Source organism: Equus quagga, chromosome 9 (assembly GCF_021613505.1).
Source record: "Equus quagga isolate Etosha38 chromosome 9, UCLA_HA_Equagga_1.0, whole genome shotgun sequence".
Lineage (NCBI taxonomy): Eukaryota > Metazoa > Chordata > Mammalia > Perissodactyla > Equidae > Equus > Equus quagga.
The window spans coordinates 93,904,731-93,923,114 of NC_060275.1; the positions used below are offsets into that span (position 1 = coordinate 93,904,731).

Below are 18,384 nucleotides of genomic sequence, written 5' to 3' on the forward strand. Positions count from 1 at the left end.
CTGGTCCCAAATGCACTGAGGAAGGTGAGCACCCTGACATGGTTAGCTGCACTGGGATTTCAGTAAATGCAGCACAATGATTAGGTTTCACCATGTACATATGAAAGCACTAAGTTCTTAAAGAAAAAAACAAAACCCAACACATTCGGCCTACGAAGTCTTAACAGGTTGCCCCTCCTTTTTCCCCTCCTGCCTGCCCTCTTCTCTCATTGCTATGCTCCTCATGCAGCATCTCCCCAGGAACATGCTGAGCTTAGCCAAGGGAGCTGACCATTTTGAATAATGGAATGCCAGAGTCAACAGAGAGCAAAGATCATCAAATAGAACCCTGGGGGCAGGTTCACAGGATAGTTATCAGCCTGATACTGGAGAGGGCTGTGGGGCAGGCCAAGCATTCCCCCAAATCAACATGCCTGTTCCGTGATTTTGCATGAGATTCTGGGAGCTTCTTTGTTTCCTTCTTTTTTTTCTTCTTTTCCCCAAAGCCCCCCAGCACAGAGCTGTATATTCTAGTTGTAGGTCCTTCTAGCTCTGCTGTGGGGCGCCACCTGAGCATGGCTTGATGAGCAGTGCTGAGTCCACGCCCAGGATCCAAACCAACGAAACCCTGGGCCACCAACGCGGAGCACACGAGCTTAACCACTTGGCTACGGGGCCTGTCCCCTGGGAGCTTCTTAATAAGGAAAAAGTCCATCCTAATGGGCCCAAGGCTTCACCTCTAACCTCAGCAAAACTCTCTCCATAGTCAACACTCAGTGAAAGTTCACTACAGCAGAATAAATGAATGCATGAGCACTAAGTGTTAAATTGGAAGCACAAAGATACAACAGATATTTCATTACAAAGGAAGTGGCCAGTCCAAGATGCAAATCTTCACAAGATTTAGTTGAAAACTTATAACAAGATTCTTGAACCCCTCACTCACATCCAGGGTTTAAAGGGTCAGAGTGTGTGGAGACCAGGAGAGGATCTTTCTTTGGAGAGAAAGATGCAATGATTCCCACGTGTACTCAACCTCATGAGAGGCTTCCAGGACCACTTGGAGAGAGTGGAACAGGTGTCTGATCCTCGCCTGGAAAATCTAACAGGTGGGAGAGAAAGCGGCCTATGCTGTGAGGATGGGAATGAAGGAGAGGTTGCTGCTGGGTTACGATTAGCTCGCATGCTGGAGTTTGAGCATAGACGTATGTTTTCTGTAGACAACTCACAACAGAGGGTAGTAAGTTGTCTCAGATCCTGTCTAATAGAGTAGATTAGAAGGACGAAGAGGGCTGAGAGAAGCTGAGTCCCAGATGAAGAAGCAACAAACCAGAGGTGAGTACATCACCTGCATCAAGGGAATTGCAGGGGAGAGGCCCCCAGTGATGGTCCAGGAGTGGAGCGAGGAGGGGAGAGGGCTCTCCAAAGGCCCCTTGTACTAGTTTGCTGGGGCTGCCATAACACGTATCACAGACTGGTGGCTTACATGACAGAAACGTATATCCTTCACTGTTCTGGAGGCTAGAAGTCCAGATCAGGGTGATAGCAGGGTGGATCTTATTCTGAGGCCTCTTTCCGTGGCTGTGGATGGCTGTCTTCTCCCTTTTTTCACATGGCCTTCCTCTGTGTGTGACCTAATCTCTCTTAGAAGGACACCAGTCACACTGGACTAGGGCCCATCCACATGACCTTGTTTTACCTTAATTACCTCTTTAATGGCCCTATCTCCCAACTAGGGATGAGGACTTCAATATTTGAATTTTAGGAACACACAATTCAGGCCATAACACCCCATGAAAGAGCCCAAGAGCAAGAGTCAACTCAAAACACCTGTCAGGCTCAGAGAGCACAGCACTACCTCCCAAAGTACCAGCCAGGCGAGAACTTCCTTATCTGTCTTCTCTCTCATCTCGCCCATCCCACCCCTAGTCTTACCACTGCAACCCTGGAGGGAACATAAACCCTGACAGCTAGATGGAGGCAGCAGGACAGCATGGGAAAGACTGGAAAAGAAAGACATTCTATCTTATATCAAATTTTAACTTTTTATTGTTATCTGAAATTGGACATTCTAAGTTCTAAATTAAGAGTATGTAGCTGGGAGAGGGCAGGGGGGGTGAAATGGGTGAAGGGAGTCAAAAGGTACTAACTTCCAGTTATAAAATAAATCGTCCTGGGATATAATGTACAGCCTGGTGACTATAGTTAATAATACTGTATTGCATATTTGAAAGCTGCTGAGAGTAGATCTTCAAAGTTCTCATCACAAGAAAAATAATTTTGTAACTCTGTATGGTGATGGATGTTAACTAGACTCATCATGGTGATTATTTCTCAATACGTATAAATATCAAATCGTTATGCTGTACACTTGAAACTAATGTTACATGTCTATTGTACTTCAATTAAAAAGAGTATTTAGCAATTGAAGTTGATTGTAGAATTTTTTTTTAATTGAACAATAATCAGAAAAGTCAGATTTCATCTGGAGGCAAGGGATATACTAACTTGACTGAATAAATTTTCAAGATACCGTGGGACATAAAACAAAGCCGCTTTATGATTTCATCCTGGTGAGGCTTATTTATTCAGCAAACCAGATACATATGAACGAATTAATGAATGAGTAAACAAACAAGCAAATTTACGGGGCATTCATTATGGGCTGGGTGCTTTCATACATGTCATCGTTTTTATGAATTAACTACGGTGCAGGTTGGTTAAAAGATGGCCCAGATGATAAAGAAGGGAAAAGTTTAGGGAGGAAAAAAGACATAAGCAATAGTTTCATTTTGGCAATGAATCCTTTCTAAAATGCTCCAATATCTCACTTTTTTCTTCCAAAGAAAATAAATGACCACATTCTTTTTAAACCGTAAATGTCATTCAGATATGGTATCATAATAATCATGCAGTAAAACTCTCTTGAGAACATTAATCTCCTTCCCTATATTCACAACTTGCCTTTATCCAGGGATGACATTTCTCTTGAGAAACAAGTACATCATTCTTCTTTAAAATAAAACCTGCCATCAACCGGGACCGATCTTGGTCCATGAATCAGTCAGAGCCAGCAGCACTGATACAAAATTGGCCAGAGCTCTGGCAACATCACTGTCTGGTCTGTCAAATCTGCTCCTCACATGCTCCAATGAGCCTACCAGAGTAAAGCCCCAAGGTTACCTCATGTCCTAAATCTATCCAATTTAAAAAGCACGGGCTTAATCAAAACAAGCTACCTTTGGAACACAGAAGTCATTCTAGAAGTAAGAAACTCCATGAGATTCTCTCTCGCGTTGAGGTTATATTTAAGATACCTCTAAAATGCTCTTCCTATTCTATGTGTCCAAATCCTGCATGATGATGTCAACAGCACCGTCTAAACAACCCACTGTGTTCATCTCTTTAAAAAGAGCTGCCCTGCACATCTAGTAATCAACTCCAATGGCAACACATATGTGCCATGCACCTTAGTGGCTTCTTCCCAAGTCCATTCCTCAGGTTTCATCCATCTTGAAATCCAAGAGAATCAACCGCATTTAACAACACAGGTCTAATCCTCAAACATCACTGGTGACAACATAAAATGTGGAAAGCAAAAAGTCACTGTGGAAAGAAAGCAGTTTGGCAGTTTCTTACAAAGTTAAATATAAATTTACCATACAACCTGTAATTCCACTCCTAGGTATCTTGCCAAGAGAAACAAAAACATGTCCACATGTTTATGGCAGCAGGATTCATAATTGAGAAAAAGTGGAAACTACTGAAACATCCATCAACTAGGTTAACAAGATGTGGCATTCCCACACAATGGAATACTATCCAGCACTAAAAAGGAACGAAATACTGACGCATGCTGCAACAGGGGTGAAGCTCAAAACCATCGTGCTAAGTGAAGGTTGACATAAAAGACCTTATACCGTAAGATTCCATGTGTGTGACAGGTCTGGAATAGGCACATTTACAGGCAGAAAGCAGATTAGTGATTGCCTAGGGCTGGGAATGGTAAGAAAGCGTGATTGCAAATGGACATGAGGGATCTTTTTGGGGTAACGGAAATATTCTAAAACTGGATGTGGTAATGATGACACAGTTCTATACATTTACTAAAAATTATTGAAGAGTATACTAAAATTGGTGAAGTTTATGGAACGTAAATCATATCTCAGAGAAGCTGTTTTTAAAAAGATCAAATAACAAAAAGTGAACAGGGAGATACATACACAAAGCTGTTAGGTAGTGAAAAATATCTTTAGAGGGAGGGAGAGTGTAGGCTCCATGTATGGTTGTATTTAATTCTTGTTTTTACTCTAGGAAGATTTAATTGCCAAATGTTGGCTTACTGCATATTTCATCAGTTCTTTGACTCAGTTTCAAAATGGGAATAACTTGGACTCGCCAAATTCTAGAATGTTGGAAATGTCATTTACATTGATCACAATAGTTGTGTCTGGCCTACTGAATCTCTGCCCAGTCATCTAGTGTCTCAAATACATTTCAGAATAAGGAGGAAATTAAGTTAATAAAACAGATTCTGTGAACTCTGATGCCCTAGCAGCAGAAGTGAAGGAGTGGATGGAGAGCACAGAAATTATTTCTGCTGCCCCGACAGCAGAATACATGTCATTTGAACACCATATATTCAAAACAGCATGTTTCTCATCCCCAGTCCAACAGAGAGGGGATGCTTGCTCACTTGAAGGCAGGTTGCTTCATTTCCTTTAGCATAACAATGTGACCCTGCATGCTCTAGCGGACCTACCATGTCTGGTTTGGTCCTCAGTGCCAGACCTTCTCCTGCTAATGGCTCTCGTCTTCTTTTAGAAAAACTGTCTCTCCCACGGCCACCCCCACACCAACCGCATTGTATGCTGGCTGTAGCTGTTCCCCAGAGACGGGAGTGTGTCCTCAGCAAGGCTATTCAGACTCCCTGGGATTTCCAGAGTTGGAATGAGGGAAGGCACAGGTGGAGGGAAGCAAAGGAAGAGGGGAAGGGAAGACAAGACCTTCCTCTCTGGTGGAGAAGCTAGAACAGTATGGACCCGGCAGCTTGAACCAAGACCCGATTCTAGCCCTGGGCAGAAAGCTGGTTTGAGAGAGGGAACTAGGGGGGGCCCTGAGTCCAGGGATCCCAGGCCCTGCTATAGCCACGTCCTTTTAGCACAGGATTTGGGGTCACATAAGCCAAGACACTCCCCTTCTGCCCTAAGCTAATTCAAGTTGGGTTTCTGTCACTTGCAACCTAACAGTACTGACAAATCCTTTGGTGCCTTCTCATCTACTCGATCTTGCTCAAGCTGTCATCTCACACCCATAGCAAAAGATGGGCCTAGAAGTTCAACAGCACGGTTGCAGTTTGCATTTCTGACTGTTGAGTACATTTCTGCAGTCAGTAGCTAAATTCACTTCATGAACCTACAGAAGTGAAATAAATACTCTCTGGAGTTTAATTGGGCTAAATATATCAGGATGACCTACAGTGACCCCTTTGAACTTGCAGGTCAGGGAGGGCATACTTGTCCCTCATTTCTTTGGCTATTAGCTGCTCCCTGATAACACACACCCTTTCCCAGCCCTACACCAACCACTGCATTCACTATTTACCGCTATCATTCCAGTCACTGCAGAAGACCTGCCAGCAAGCCCAGTGTGGGTCTTCTGGCCTATTTCCATTCTGAACGTATGTACTGCTCGTTGGCTCTCCTACAGGAACCAGCCAACAATAAAAACAATTGCAATTAACTGGAAATGAATAGCATTAGACTATTTTAAAACACTCATGTAATAAAAAACCACTGTAACAGCTGGGTCCAGGCTGCCCACGGGGTGGACCTTACCTCCTCTGCTCCCCAAGCAACTTGGCTCCACAGAGCTGAGGGGTACAAGGGAGGGACACAAGGAAGCTGCTCGTGGAGCTGAAACTAAGGATGAATAAGGAAAACCCTCAGGATAGGAAAGCACTAGGAGAGAGGGTCAGACAGTGGGGAAGCTGCCCTGGGGTGTGTGGTGGGGTGCTGGGGTTCAGCTGGACCAGGAGGCCACAAGGCCCAGGGATGATCCTTGAGTAGTGCTGAAGACATGAAATGCAAAGACACTGTCACCCCCGCTAATTTATTCCAAACAAGAGAACTGGAAGAGGAGCATGACACGGCGGCTCAATCAAGGCCTCACTTCCTGGGGGCTATGCCAGCCTAGATCTGCTACACTGGTGCCCTGGCAGCGCAAATGGAAAAGCCTTTCAGATCTTTTTCCATTAGAAGCTCGAGGCTGCCCCGTGTCTGTGCTATATGGGGCGCCTACAACTGTCTGCCCAGTGAGAACAAACTCCTGTTAACTGAATTTCATACCCTGGACCTACCATCTTTCAATTTGCAACCACTTTCCACATTTAGGGATAAGAAGCAAACAGCATTAACACAAAGGCTTGAGAATGTTCCAATAACAATAACAAAGATTTAATACACCACCCCCCTACCGTGCCCCACACACGTCCACAAATCCACACACCTTGCACCTGAGGCCAGTAGGGTTTACAGATTAAAAAGAGCATGGCTACTTAAGAACTTGCAATTTAAGAGACAACATAAGAAACCCATACTGTTTCATTTACTCATACACACTGAATACCACTATGGGCCAAGTACACGGGGGATGTAGAAATGTCGACCACCCACAACCCCTGCCTACAAAAATCAGTCTTAGTGTTTAAAAAAAAAAAGAAAGTCCATGTAGATTAATGCACCTGTACAAAAGCAGAGAGACAGAGATTTGTAAACCAAAAGTACAAATGTCCACTATATCAGGTGTACTCAGTTTGTGATGAAGCTACTTCATTTCTCTAAAAGAATGCTTAAAGCTAAGGGCAAAATCCCAGATAACGGGGCAAAGACACAGGGAAGCTTAATCAAACATGCATTTACTGAGGGTATTCTAGGTGTCAGGTGGTGCTGAGATTCCAGGACCTTCACGATGACATATTACTTAGATCAGTGCTGTCCAATACCGTAGCCATTAGCCACATGTGGCTACTGAGCATTTGAAATGCGACTAGTGCAAATCGACATGCACTGTAAGTGGAAAATACACAATGGATTTCAAAGACTTACTATGAAAAAATAATGTCAACTATATCATTAATAAGTTTTATATTGAATACATGATAATACTTTGGATATACTAGGTAAAATAAAATATATTACAATTAATTTATTTTTCCTTTTTTTATGGTTACTAGAAAATTTAAAATGACCTATGTGGCTTGTATTTGTGGCTTGCTTCTATTTCCATTAGATCGTGATGATTTAGATTTTCCCTTCAAAGACTGTGATGATAGCATCCATTTACCAATAACAGTATCTTATTATTACCAACAAAGCAGGCAGAAAAAATGTTATCATGTTACCATGTTTAAAAATCACTTACTCTCATAAAATCATAAAACTCAGATCTAGTAAATACCGCAAGTTAATGACAATGAAAGTTAAATTTTAAAAGATTCACTCTGCCACATGCAGAAGAAGGAATGATTAGCCAACAATTTTATTTCACTCAAGACTGATGAACTTGTAGGCAAACTCAACTATTACTCTGTTGTGTATGGTTCAAAAAACATGTCTATATTATTCTCTGTTGACAATTGGACAATTCCAAAGGACTCAATAGGGAATTTACGTCCCTTCTCACATCATTCTAAGTACCACCATCTTCATCTTAACCACGATTCACTGTTCTGTGCCTAGATTAAGAATGAAACAAGTCTGGCGAGACTGAGGAAGTTGGGAACGCAATTTGGAATAAGACTGTCACTACTAAAGGAAATATGTCTTTACACTGTCCACATTACCTAATGCTATAAAGATAGAAAGATCAAAGAGAGGAGTGAGAATACAGGGAAAATAGTCGTGAACTGCACAGAAGACACAAGGCGGATGCGTTGCAATGACATATGGGGGGCAATCCCTCTTTACTGCTCTGGATTATAACGGCAAGCATAATCATTGGCTAATATATCAGTTCTTTAAGGTAGATTGATAAAGAACATGATAACATTGGTAATAATAACAGCCACAATAACCATCATTTACTTAAATCATGACTTTGCAAAAGTTTTACTTTGCAAAACTTTATTTTTTAAATATTTTGTTATAAATAAGTATTATCGCATTTAGTGCTCACACTACTTCGGAATTAGATGCTATTGCTATTATTCCTAGTTTTCAGATTGGGAAAGTGGAAGTTTATTGGGCCAAAGCGGCACAGTTTATAAAGGGAAGAGGCTGGATTTCACTCAGCTTCAGTTCCGGAGACCAAAACACAACAATAGGCTACATATTAGAAAATATTAATAATAATAAAGTCTGGCCAGCAGACCAACATTTTTACTACTTAAAAGAAAAAAATTAGTTGCTTTTAATGATGGAACAGTCCTCAGATCTGCTGCTGGCACATAACAGAGCTCCTCTAGGAAGTCTGAATGGACCAACTTGGAAGAGACATTCCTTCTGGCTGTTCGCCCTCACTCACACACTCCTGCCTCATTCCAGGGAGGGTAGCATTTTTATTTCTTTGTCCTTTTCAAATGCCGAGCATATGCTTAATGAATAAATATATTGAACTCACAAGTCAAAAAATCCTTTTCCATATTGCTCGCTAAGGATACCAAATCAATAACGGAGAAAATGTAAAGACAATTACAAACAAGCGAAGTGGCTATTTATATTCAGCGGAGCTGGTAAACTACAGATTGGGGTGGAGGCGTCCATGTTTTGGCAACAATTTGGAAAAGCAGAACTTCTAGATACTTAGATGTTTCTCTGTCATCAGGACATTTCTGTTCCTTAGGAAATTATTCTAATATCCTGTATAACAACCCTTTCCAAGCTGTAAAAAAGGAAATACTGCAATTCTTCAGGACAATTAAAAGCACTGATATTATAATGAAAGTGGAATTGTAAAACACATCACCCAATGAGGAGGAATGGGGCAAGGGAGTGCAGGTGACTTTGTTCCAGAAGCCACACACAGAAGCACCCACGGCCAGCAGGCTGCCACCTAACCCTGTGGCAGATCTCAACAGGATAGAGGGAGCAGCTCTGTTTCTTTTGCCACCCTGAATATAAACATCCACTTGCAATGTAGTGAGAATCAAACGTGCTTTGTTCCAAGGGGTATGCACTTAAAATAATGAGCAGTTGTTTCAGAGAAGAAGCAAGTGAGCCTGGTGCCAAACAGTAACACAGCCCTCAACAGATTGGCCAGGAGACAGGCTGGGATGGGAGGCATTTTGAGGAAATCTCTTTCTGGCTTATAGAGACTCTAGAGGAAAAGCAATAGAACAAATAAACAAACAGCACACCTGACATGGTTTAAAGGGCCGCACAGAAAGAATCCAATTACCGAGGAGCTGATCAAGATTGCTGACCGGATGTACACACACAGTTGGTGGCAGAAATGAATTCTTCCTTTAAAAAAACTCCTAGGAAACCCCAGATGGAATACAGATATTGGTTATAGCTTCTAGGCCTATATTTTGAATAGTTTTTTCCAATTTAAAAAAAAAGCTCATAGGAAAGAAACGTGAAAAACGTTTTTCTCAAAAGAGAGAAATGATACAGCACCCCCACCCACCAAAAAATGTAAGGTTTTTTGTTTCAAAAACAAAGAGCCAAGAAGGTTCTGAGAGAATTCGAGTCACTTGCACCCATGAGGAAAGTGGATTGGGCCTGAAACGAGACTGACCTGGAGAGAGGATGGATGGCAAACTACTGAGCATCCATCCCCGGGTGAGGACCCCTTGATGTGGTTCCATGCAGGACCTCAGGGCCACAGATATGTTTGTGGCTGGGTCCTAGCTTGTATTTTCCTTCTGGCCGCCTTTTGTAAGAAAGCAAAATGCAACCCACTGTCCACGAGCCTTTTGGACAGCTTCACCCAGCAGTGAAATGACTGTGGGTCATAATTGTCCACAAGTTAGTACCCCCTTTCATTCATGAAAAACGATTAATCACCAACGTGTCGACTTTCATAGGAGATTTTCTAATTATGTGCGCATTCTTGTCAAATTAAGAGAATCAGCACAGAAGTTTTTTTTTTTTTTTTTTTGAGGAAGATTAGCCCTGCGCTAACTACTGCCAATCCTCCTCTTTTTGCTGAGGAAGCCTGGCCCTGAGCTAACACCTGCGCCCATCTTCCTCTACTTTATACGTGGGATGCCTGCCACAGCATGGCTTGACAAGAGGTCCCATGTCCGCACCGGGGATCCGAACTGGCAAACCCCGGGCCACCAAAGCAGAACGTGTGAACTTAACCGCTGTGCCACCAGGCAGGAGGCCCCAACACAGAAGTTCTTAGCTGACCAAACTTGACCAATAGTCTTATCTGGTTCTCGCTCAGCAGGATGCTAAGGGCCTGGGTTCCAGATCCTTTTCCGGACCTTCATGTGGCTGCTCAATGCCTTCTGCCTCACCTGGGACTCCCCACTAGTCTCGAGGCAGCTTGTCCAAGTCTCTCCAGCCTTCTTCACTGATAACTACTGTAACCAGCTACATCTAGGACTCCCAAGGTGACTGTCTACATCTGAGAGAAAGAGAAAAGTACATTTAGGGGTTGTACGCTAGGAGCAGCCAGAACTAAGGGGCATGTCTAGCTCTGCCTCCTACTGAGGGTGTCACTTTCCAAGGGGTCATTTCACTTCCCTAGGCCTGGATCTCAGCTGTAAAATGAGTTCCCACCCCACCCCATTCCAACCACTAATAGTCCGCCTTGCGCTATAGTGGAATGGGAACATGCTAACTTGGCTAAAACTCTAAACTCCACGAAAGGCAGGCATTGCCATTCATCCATGGATCATCTAACACTCAATGACTGCATCAACATGTATTGTTCATAGGAAATCCGACAATAAGTAAGAGCAGCCTGGACCTCCCAAAGCTGACAGTCCAGCAGCAAAATGCCTGGTGCAAAGAAGGTGTTCAATTCAAATAAAATGACTTGTTGAAAGAGCTTACATCATTCACCCTCCATTACAAGCAGGTCTGCATCCCTTTCTGCCCAATTTTTTTTTTTTTTTTTGAGCAAGATTAGCCCTGAGCTAACATCTGCTGCCAATCCTCCTCCTTTTGCTCAGGAAGACTGGCCCTGAGCTAACATCCATGCCCATCTTCCTCTACTTTCTATGTGGGACGCCTACCACAGCATGACTTGCCAAGCGGTGCCATGTCCGCACCCGGGATCCGAACCAGCAAACCCCGGGCCGCTGAGAAGCAGGACATGTGCACTTAACCACTGCACCACCAGGCCGACCCCTTTGCCCAATTTTTGACTGAAGAGACAAGATGTCGCCCAAGGTGGACCAATAGACAAGCTCCCTGAGCGTGGCTAACAATGGCAGTATCTTTTGCTAGTGTTGGCTGCTTCCCATGGAAGAATGATTTCCCCTGGAGGAGCAGACTTCCAGCTGAGGGTGAGCTCCCCAACCAGGAAATGTGGCCTGGTCTTCCTCAGGTCCCCAGGGAGGCAGCCCCATCAGGCTGGGAAGCCACAATGGGAAGGGCAGAACAGAGAGCCATGATGGGAAGGGCAGAACAGAGAGAAGTTGGGGATATTTCTCCCACGGGGGGAGAAGTCAAAGATCTACCCCATTCGCTTAGGGGTGTTGTTAGGTGGGGCCCAGGGACATCTCAGTTCCCTCCGGCAACAGCAAAGCGAGAAAACTACTGCCACGTGGAAAGCAGAAGACAGTGCGAGCCCTACGGTACACCAAGAAATACGCTGCCCTGGTGGTGGGCAACTCCAGCCCCATCAGCATCATCAGATCTCTGTGAAGTAACTATACTACAGATCCACTTTTTATTACTTCTAAATAGCATTTTATTGCATCCAATAAAAGTAGTTGCTAAAAATGGTCAGTGGTTTGTAGACTGGTTGACATAGCAACCAGTGACTGGTTTTCCAATTGAGGGTATAAAACCCACAATTATTTTTGACTCATGTATGACAGGGTATCAGGTCTGAGGCACATAATAGAAAATAGACCCCTTCCGACTACACTCTTGACCCTTAAGAGGTGGCTGTTAAAGGTAAACAGGAGATAGGCAATGAGTTTTTCTAGGTCATTCAACAGACCTTGGATTTTGAACCTGGGGATTCCAAAGCTAACATCCGTGCCTATCTTCCTCCACTTTATATGTAGGACGCCTACCACAGCATGGCTTGCCAAGCAGTGCCATGTCCACACCTGGGATCCCAACCGGTGAACCCCGGGCCCCCAAAGTGGAACATGCGAACTTAACCGATGTGCCATGGGGCCGGCCCCGAAAAGGTGTTTCTTAACTATAAGTAAGAAAAATGAGGCTTAGTGAGGTGAAGCAACTTGTCTAAGGAGAAGAGAACTACATCTTCTGAACCTCAACCTGCATTTTGCTGCTAACTACCTCCACACCTCTGTCTTATGATCATTGTTTAAATTCTCCTCCAGACTAGTCAGCTCAACATCAGGTGACTATCATAAGGGGCTTTATGACCCCTGAGTATGTGTGTGTTGGCGGTATAGTTCAATAAATATTGGTCACCTACTATGTGACAGATACTCTACTGGACACACAGGACATCAAATTGAAGAATGAGGCATACTTCCCTCAATCAAACAGAAGACTGTTTTGTTTTAAAACACATGGTTAAATCACTCAGAAAAGTTACTTATTAAAATATTGACTAAATTCACCGATACCCATCAGTGAGTCTGATGTCAAGGACTAGACTAGTTTTTTGTTCACTGTAAATGGCTGGAGTTGGGAAAGTGACGTTTGATTAACAATCTTTTTTATTAAACCACCTGTACTTTTCAGCTCCTGGGTAGCAATAAACCAAAAAGAAGAAATCTCTTTAAATCATGCAGCATCTTAACACGAATCATATAATTCTATGCTTATGGTTTTCAGCTTGAAGTTTAATCTGATCTGGATCCATAATAAACTGATTTCTTTCTATCATTTTATTACAGAGGATACAATGGTTGTACTTCAATACACTAGTGACTTTTTTTAAAGGATACCATCAGTATCATATACCTATATAAATAGTTAACTGGAAAAATATCTAGACTCCTTTTCCACGTCGCATATTTAAAATATACCCAAGAGGCCTTTGATGGGTTTAGCTTTGCTTTGTCAACTCCTATATTCATCATGCAAGGTAGAGAAAATTCAGTTGGCTTCTAGCGAAATAATGCACAGCACCATAACAGTGAACGTTTTCAGTACCACGAGTTAAGGATTTTACGATGTGACAGTTTTTAAAGTATTTCTAGATACTCTACTACATACTGGCTGCTCCTGGATCTTCACATTAACGTCATCATCCCCTGTCCCCTCCGGAAAAAAAAAAAGGAGGGGCTGGCCCGTGGCCTAGTGGTTAAGTTCCCACGCTCCACTTCAGCGGCCAGGGTTTCCCAGGGTTTCGCCGGTTCGGATCCTGGGTGAGGACATGACACTGCTCATCAGGCCACAATGAGGCGGCATCCCACATGCCACAACTAGAAGGACCCACAACTAGAAATATACAACTATGTACTGGGGGGATTTGGGGAGAAAAAAAAAAAGATTGGCAACAGTTAGCTCAGGTGCCAACCTTTAAATAAAACCAACATGAATGCAAAGTCAGAGGAATAAGGCTATACCCTCTGCAACAACTCAGAGAAATACACTTTCTATTCTTAGAAATTCAGTGTGGTTGACAGACCATTGCTGGCCTGTCTGTAGGGATGGTGTGTGAAAGAGAAAGTCAGCTTCCTTGGTGGTCATGCCTCTTCCACATTTAAAATGTTGGAAAGCTAAGTTATCAAAGAAAGATGGGTGTGCTTCCTAGCACCATGTTACTTATGGATTCCTCTGAATTCACGTTTAGGCAAATGTTGGCAGCAAAAATCCGAAGACACTAGAGCTTTGTGGAATGAATCACACAGATTTAAATAGAATGCTTTCTTTATAAGATGTATGTTTTTATCCTGATGGAACCTGTAAATATGACATCTGGGGCACTCCATTACAGCTGTGGCAACAACCGGCACCACTTAGCATATCTAATATGTGCTAATGGAGAAATTCTAAGTAGAAAACCACAAGAAAAAGCATTATATTCATTAATTCAACAAAGATGTCAGTACCTACTGTAGGTCAACACTGTTCTAGGCACTAAACTCCCATCTTCAAGGAGTTTATATTCTACTGTGGAAAGACAGGCTACTAATATACATTGAAACACACAGCAAGTTAGAAGGTGACAAATGCCATGGAAGAAAATAAAGCAGAGAAGGGGGGCAGGGCGTGCTGGAGGCGGGTGGCCAGGGAAGGTGTGCTGTGAAGGTGACGTCTGAGGAAAGACCTGAGGGGTTGCGGGGCTCAGCCAGGGAGACACCTAGGGAAAGAGCGGTCCAGAGTTCAGACAGCGAGAACAAGCTCTGAGGCAGGAATGCGCCTGGCAATTTGAAGGACTAATGAGGAAGCCAATGTATTTAAATGTCTTAAACTGATTCCAGATGAAGGGGCTACAATTAGGGGCAAAACATCATTAACAGCCATATTTTCATAAACGCTTAGAGCAAGAACGTGCCTTTGTAAACGCTTAATAAATCCCTTCATCCTACCAGGCTTGAAGAAATGAGGAAGAGAGGGGTGAGGGAGTAACTGAAGGTCACACCAGCAGTGACAGCCAAGAAAAGGCTTGAGCACAAGTCTCCCAAACTCAGCACCGCGGTTTTGTCTCATGCTCCAACTTTATAAGAGGCACTTTCATTTAAGGGGGAAAAAAATTGAAAAAACAAAAGAATCCAGCCAACTAGCGATCTTCTTAGAGCTAAAAATTGATTAATTTCACTTTTTCATTCAACAAATAACCAAGAGAGACCCTACAGGCACCCTAAATATTTGTTTTGGAATGAAAGAGATAATAAAGGCAGCCTTACCTAGACTCCGCTACCCAGCAATTAATTGTATAGGTGTGTAACAGAAACTTGTACACAAGGAAACACAATTCGGATGTTTATTGTAGCACTATTTGCTATAGTAAAAAAGTGGAAACAGATCAACTGTCCTTGGCAAAAAAAGTGTCTGTAATAACAGTGAAAAACTGGAAACACTCTAATTTTCTCTTGGCAAGGGAATGAGTACAATTTATTCATACCCTGAAATTCTCTGTAGCAGGGAAAGTTAGACCAACATGTACCTCAAAAACAACAAATTTAAAAATGCAAGTCGTACGTATATAGAACTATGCCATTTATGTAAAATGTTAAACACACAAGCTTACAGATATTGTTTGTAGATACATAATATACAGAAGTACCAAAACATGTTGGGGAACTCTGCAGACTAACTTCACATTAGTGGTGACCTAAGGATGGAGGCGGAGGAGGGGGGATGGGTAAAATATTTCCATTGCAGTTTATTTTCAACAGGAAGATAAGAAGCAAATATGGAAAGATTAGCAACTCTTAAACATAGGTAGTGGAAAAATGGAAGCCTTACTCTATCCTCTTTTCATGTATGTCTGAAAGATTTCATGCTTATTTTTATTTTGAAAGAAAGAAAGGGAGAGAGAAAACTCCTCCAAAACATTCCATTAACTCCAATGCACAGTTGCCCTTAACCTCCAAACCTCGGTTTCCTCACCTTTAAAACATGGGTGAAAATTTCACAAGATTGTAACCTATCATTAACTCAATAAAAAATAAATAAATAAAATAAAACGTGGGTGATACTAGGTGTACCTGTCTCAAAGATGTTTCGAGAAGTGGCAGTCTGGAGAAATTCATTGTCAGGTGGGCAGGGACACTGTATCATTCCCCTAATTCAATCTCCAGGGCCCAGCATGCATTCTTTTTATTCAATTTCACTGATAAGAGTAATGAGATTTTTCAACAGGGTTATAACCACCCCCCCCCCCCCCCCCCCCCCCCCGCCAAAAAAAGCCAAAAAACAAATCTAAGTGGTATAAATGATACAATAAATGAAGCATCTCAATAAATAGATGAAAAACCTGCAACAGCCCAACATGGGACCACCTCTCCCAATCCATGTTAGGCAAGCACTGGTTAAAAATTATAAAAACTGGATAAATTTCCTCACATAAAATCTATCTTCCAAAACCCAAGAGAAGAAAAAGGAGACACTGGTAGGTATCATTAGGAAAAGATGATCAGATTACATCTATCAGTAACAAAACTCCCAGCCACACCTGGAACCGGGCGGCCCTACACGCTGGGGACAGAGAATCAAAACACAGTCTCTATGAGGCACTCTCGCTTCTCCAACTTTTTCAGACCTCAAGGAGGTGAGGCTCTCCTCTCTGGAAAACCAGTTCCTCCCTCTGCCGGGCCCTTGCTGTCTTGAGATCACATTCTCCAGAGAACTGGCTACGTTTCCCCATTCCAGGGCGCTTGCTATTGTCCTATCCTGTAAGGAAAACGGAGACCCAGCCAAATCACCTGTGAGCCTGCGGCCAAAGGAAGCCTCCTCTGGTCCAGGTGAGCAGCGTTGAGTCAGCAGATTTGCCCCAATGTTTGCAAATAAAGTTGCGCTGGGCTGGGCTCCCTGGAGAAGCGCAAGCTTGGATATATTGGCCAGGCCCAGTCCCTAGGGGGTTACTTGTAACTCTTCCACTTACACTAGGCTCCATCTGCCCAGTCTGCCGCCTCTCCAGGCTCTGAGGCCCCATTCACATTAGGCGGGTGAGAGGTCCAAACGCAAAGGAGAAAGTGAGCCAAGGGTTCACAGATGAACCCTGCCAACTGCTGAAACTAAACCGCAGACACAAACCTGCTCAAGCCCACAGCGAAGGAAACGTGGATTAGAGAGGGTACCCAGCCTCCTGGGCGGAGGCTGGGATAAATGGCGGGCGGGAGCCCTCTCTTGCGGCTTCACATCCTCCCTGCTCCCGAGGTCCCGTCTGCCCCAACTCGAGCATCCCTCCTGGGAGCTACGGCGGAGAAGAGGACAAGAAGGGCGGGAGTCAGTCGCAGGCCCGGAGTGGCCTCGCCTGCACCCTCGGGCGAGCCGAAGGGCTCCTGGAGTCAGAAAGCAAACAATAGCGGACCCTCGGTTGCCCGAGCCATCCGGAGTCTCCCGCTCGCGCCTTCTTCCCCAGCTTCTCCAAGTTCAGCGCCGAGACGGGTCGAGCCCAGATGCGGGGACCTGGGGGGAGCGGGACGCCGGGCGGACCAGGCAGGTGGGACAGGATGCTGACTCGGCACACCCAGAACGCCCTGCCGGGGTCTGGTCATTCATTCCCACCTGCGCCTCCTCCACAGCAACCCCGCGCCCTGCCCCAGCCGGCCTGGGAGTCGCGAGGGACCGGGAAGAAGCCCCGCTCCTAACTTGGCCAGGTCCTCCCCCTCTAATCTAATCCCCACCATCCTCCTCTTCCTCGGACCCCAAATCTGTCCTCTGCAGACAGTTGGCGGCCGGCGGCGGACAAGGGCGCGCTAGCGGGACCCTCGCGGCCACCCCGCGAAGCAGCTCCGCCTGGCTCGCGGTCCCCGGCTCCTCGCAGCCTCCCTCGCCCGAGCCCCAGACACAAAGGCGGGGGCGCGAGCCAGGGACCCCGCTCCGGGGAGCCTCCCAACTCTCGGCGCCGCGCACTCACCCCATCGAGGCGGCAGCGGCTCCCCGGGCCCCGCTGGCTGCGCCACCCCGCCCGCCGCTTCCCCAGGAAAACGCGGCCGCCGGGCTCGCTTCCTGCTCGGCTTCCTGCGCCTCGGTCCCTCCTCCTCCCCCGCTGCGGGGGTCAGTGGGCGCCGCCGCTCCCGGGCTGGGCCGGCGGGGCGGGGGCAGCGGCAGCACCACCACGTGGCCGCCCGGCGCCGGCCCCCGCCGACCCGGATCCCGCGGGAGCGGGAAGGGAGGTGCTAACCATTCCCCTCCCCTCTACCCCGCGCGGGCCCAAATTCCGCGAGTCAGGTGACCCGGCCCCGCGCTCCGCCGCCCGGGACCTGCGGGAGGTGCTCCCGGCCCGGCAGCTGCCCATCCCGCGGGCCCGTGCGCCCTGGGCGTCCACGGCTTGCTTTAGGGTTTTCCACGGATCGTGGGACCCTTCCCCGCGGATCTGTTTCATCATCATCACCTGAAGTTCGTGGAAACCACCGGTACTCTGACCCCTGGGTTTAGGTCGCGTGAGATACCGAATACTGTTCATTTCTGGTCAACTTCCAAAGTCGTTTGTGGTCGTGGGGGTGTTTTCAAAGTCACTGATCCAAGCGCCTTCTAACCAGAATCAAATCGGTTATATTTTCCAAATTATTGAACAGAAAGTAAACGAGAACGTGCACATAGTCTCTGGAATGAACCAATTGGAGTGACTGTTTCTTAACACTCATCAGGTGGCAGGAGAAAACTAGCAGCGTTAAGTGTCTAA

The 18,384-nt window shown here is 45.1% G+C and overlaps 1 protein-coding gene across 3 annotated transcripts in view; it reads right to left on the minus strand.

Annotated features, from left to right (window-relative positions):
- Window positions 1-17,836, minus strand: part of RAI14 (retinoic acid induced 14) — a 138,290-nt gene extending 120,454 nt beyond the window's left edge. For 2 of the 3 annotated variants that reach the window (XM_046671279.1, XM_046671275.1), the window contains exon 1: window positions 17,617-17,836. The gene's annotated coding sequence lies outside the window, so the exon portion shown is untranslated. Of the gene's footprint in view, window positions 1-16,790; window positions 16,951-17,616 lie in introns of all 3 variants that reach the window. The other variant, XM_046671276.1, reaches the window with a different exon arrangement.
- Window positions 17,837-18,384: the final 548 nt, after the last annotated feature.